The sequence below is a fragment of the Cryptomeria japonica genome, chromosome 4, assembly GCF_030272615.1.
Source record: "Cryptomeria japonica chromosome 4, Sugi_1.0, whole genome shotgun sequence".
Lineage (NCBI taxonomy): Eukaryota > Viridiplantae > Streptophyta > Pinopsida > Cupressales > Cupressaceae > Cryptomeria > Cryptomeria japonica.
In genome coordinates this window covers 590,863,476-590,868,097 of record NC_081408.1, presented here as the reverse complement: position 1 = coordinate 590,868,097, position 4,622 = coordinate 590,863,476, and positions in this window count along the sequence as shown.

The window sequence follows — 4,622 nt, the reverse complement described above, 5'->3', positions numbered from 1 at the left end:
GCTTGAGCTCTCCCACTACCACCACTCCTAGCCCCAGCCCCAACCACCACCACAGAAACCTTTTCAGGCACAAAAAAACAACCTTCACCTTCATCTGCATCCTTTGTGTCATCTAAATCGCCTACATCCTCTTTTGACGTAGAAACCCTAGCTCCTGACCCACGTCCACCGCCTCTCCCACTCATTGTTTTCTCAAATTTCATAGATACCATTTTTAAATATTATGTTATTAAATTATATATTTAAATATTTTTTAATTTTATTATATTTATTAAATATATATAAAATATAAGATATAATTAATACACACAATATTTATATTTTTTACATAATATTTTATTTAAATTAATTTTAAACAATATAAGATAATAAAATTCAATTGTTCACTGACTGTTCAAGTGAATAATTATATTAAATATACTCCAAACCTTAACAATAACCCTAATCCTAACTATAATCCTATCTCTAAACGTAACTCTAATTCTACCCCTAAACTTGATCCAAACCTTAACCCTAAACCTAACCTAACTTTATCTTAAACCCTTACCCTTTTCCTAATCCTAACCCTAACCATAATTTTAGGATTATATTTAGGGTTTCACTAGGGTTAGAATTAGAGGTTCATTACTCTTAGGGTTAGGATGATAGTTCAATTAGGGTTAGGGTTGAAGTTTAATAAGGGTAAATATTCATTTATGTCTCCCTCTCCTCTCTATTTATATCTCAGTATCTATATCTCTTGGATTCACTCCACCTCCCTTACTCTCTTTGTACATATCCCTATCTATACCTCTCTATATATCACTTCCTATATCTTTATTTTTTACCTCTCCATCTCGAAACTCTCTCATTTCTCCCTCTTTATAAAACTATTTAACCCCTCTCTCTCTCTCTCTCTCTCCCAAGTTATATCTCTCTCTATCTCTCCTTTCTATCTTTATCTCTCCCTATTTTTTTCCCTCTCTCCCTATCACTCATACTCTCTCATCCCTCCAATTCTCTCCAACCCTCTCCCTCACTCCCTATCAATTTGTGTATATCTATCTTTGTCTTTCTATCTTTGCTTCATATACACACTCCTTGTTTATCCCTCCCCTCTCTCTCCATACCTACTCTATTAGTTCTCTCTCTCTCTCTCTCACACACACACACACACACACACACACACACTCTCTCTCTCTCTCTCTCTCTCTCTCTCTCTCACACACACACACACACACACACACACACACACACACACACACACATGTCAATCTATCTTCCCCTCTTTCTATCCCTCTAGCTCCCTCTTGCCCTATTGCAAACATAACATGAGCCCATTGGTAATGGAGCCTAAATATTTTCCTACTTTAGAGGTTTTGTTTTAGTCATGTTTAGGTCCTTGTAAGTGGAAGCATAGGTGATGTAAAACTGCAAGTTCTTCATTAAGACCCTTTTTGCACAAAAAACATCATTTGCTAAATAGCCTGCCAAATTAGACCAAAATTTTCCCTACTTGATCTTCCACAAATCTTTAGTGTACCCATTGCACACCAAGGTGCAATTTCTAGTTAAACTATTTATAATAATTGCATGTTTAGTGATGGTATTTAAACACCAAACTTAATTCTTCATCATAATTGCCACATATAAATGCACTTTTCATTCACATTTACTTTCTTAAATTAATATTTATTGTCACGTTTATTTATTTATATTATTTATTATTTTTTATATTGGACAATGCAATTTATAATAGATAGGAGCTAGCAATAGATAGAAAATAAGATAACCTAAACCAACACATCCGTAAATACATAGAAGCCACTAAAAGACTGTAGGAAAATATCATTTCGTAAATTGATTAGATGTGACAATCAAACTTTTATTACATATAATTACCCAACTCATCTATTTAACTAATAATATATTTAATTGTAACATCTAGTTGATTAACCTACTAACACAAAAAAAACTTTTACAATAAGTTAGAAATGTTTAAAAATACATTTATAATAATAAACCACCATTTTTTATTCTTAATATTTCCTCCATTATTTATTTTAAAAATAGCCTTATCAATAATTTAAAACACGGCAAAAGACGGGTGCACTATTTTATAATCAAACAAAGAAAGTTAGCATTGTTCATCCTTTTCTATTAAAATAATTATAGAAGTTGTACGTCTCACCCATGAAAGCCATAACTTCTTAAACATCAAATTGTTCACAAGTCAAATAGTCTAGGTATCTTGAATACGACTCTGAGCTACATATTTTGGAAGCCCAAAGTGGTGATACCGTGCACCAATTTTCTACTAATCTACAAGTCAAAAATGAAAAACATTGTTTTGAGTTTATTTGATGCAACTTCGAGGAAGGATCTCTGGAAATTTATACGGACAACTAACCGATTCCAATGTGAATCCATGACTTTTTCGCTTCTTAATTTTAGTGTGAATTAAAGTTGACAGCACCGCCTCAACCCATCCAATTCATCGCTATAATTGATCTAATGAAGCAATACTCATCCTAATTGTAGTCATACTGCCCATAAGTTCTATCTAGTTTCCAAAAGACAATGGTGATCTGAGTAACAAGAAGAGCATAATGAGTTGCAACTTTTCTTTTTGTATTCTTTTTCTTTTTCTAATGAATTTTTCATCTGTGATATCCGATTAAAGATGGTATAAATGTAATAATGATTCTACTTTTACCGATGGTAGTACATATTCTACTAATTTGAACCGAGTTATGAATGATCTATTTACAAATACATCTTTGAGTTCTGAGTTTAACACTACTTCCTTTGGTCAAGCGCCCAACGGGGTCTATGACCTTCTGTAGTGTATTGGGAAAGTTTGCTCATAGTGTGCACAACAAGCAAATAATTTTCAATGGTATAGGATTATAGGTACTAGACATAGATTCCACATATATATGTTTGTATACAACATGTTTTGGTGCAGGTACAAGAAAACATATATGTTTATATACAACATGTTTTGGTGCAGGATTGCAGGGACTAGACATCGATTCCACTTGGTCCAATAGGTCTAAGCATGTCTTTAATTCCCAATGGTGGTACAAGAGATAGTACAAGGCCCAAAATGTATCTACCCCTAGCCATTGTCCTAACCTAGGGATAATTACAAAGTATTTATTTTATCCCATCATATTTGTCATGTGAACAAAATATGATTACCTAATTGTCAGTGGTAAGTCTTGTTTTGATGTTGACATTATTTTATGGTTTATTCAAGTGTGCTAGATTTTGTGTTATTTTAATTATTGATACTAATTGTAGCCTAAGTGTTATAAATTAAATTAATAATTAATAATTATTTATTTTGGCTTTAATTGTAATTCTAATTTGATTAATATATAATTTTGTTATTGGATAATATTTAATAAACAATTTATTAGCTATTAAATAAATATTATTTATTTAATATTTAGTAAATTATTTATTGATTATTATTTATTATTTATTATTGTGCATGTGATATTTTTATTGTGGCGATTATTTTTAGTGGAAATTATATATATTTAATTATGGACTGATTGTTCGACCTTGGTGGAACTAGTTGTCCTATTTTTATAGATAATTATACTTTTATTGAAAATAATTATTTTAGAGTGGAAAATTATTTATTATGATACGCTATTTTTTTATTTATTATATTGAGTGGGAGTTGGCCATTAGTTCTATTTTTAATGGATTTTTATATTTTAATTGAAATTAAATATTTATTCTTTGCTTGCTAGTCAAATGTGAGTTAACTATTTTTAGGGGATTTGTAATTGGTCATTTAATATTTGATTATTTTTTATTTATCTATTTAATTATTTTATGAGGATTTTTTAATTTTGGAATTAATTTAATATTATTCATTTATTGATTTAATGTGATATTTTTAGGATTAGGGTTTTGCTTTTCTTTGTGAGATTTATTTAGGTAATTGAGTTTTATTTTTCATTTTTTTCATGAGAGTTGATTAGAAGCCGTTCTTTTCAAATTTCTGGAGATGAAATTTAATTGCAATTTTGTGAAGAATTTTAGAGTGTGAATTTGAAGAGAAGGATTTGCATTTTTCAATTTGACTTTGGGTTTGCATTGAAGTGTGAATTGGATTTATAGAGCTTGATTGATTTAGAATTTTGGTTGTTGTTCTGAAGAGTTTTCATATTTCAGAATTCGACATCAAATTCTCTCTCTCTTTCTTCCTTTAATAGGTTTCCGAGTAGGTATTTGTTTTACCTGTTTGATTTCAATTATTTTTTGCAATTTTGAATACAAATGATATTTAGGGGGATTTGGGATGTTGTTTAGATTTTATTTATAATATGAATTTACTCAAATGGGTTTTTGTCAAAATTTGATTTTGAGTTATTCTGTTATGCATTTTTTCTATTTCTAGCCATCTGCATAGTTTTGGGCACCACCTATTAATAATAGAGGCCACCTGCATAATTGTCTTGACCACCTGTGTAGATATATTATCCAAGTGCACAACTATTTCTGGGTTTTGATCAGTTTTGAGTTTTGACCTAATTTTGACATAATTTGACTTCCAAGTTAGTACCAGAGGCTTAAGTGACCATTTATCTTGTTAATTTTTCTTTTTTCATGTTTTATTTGAC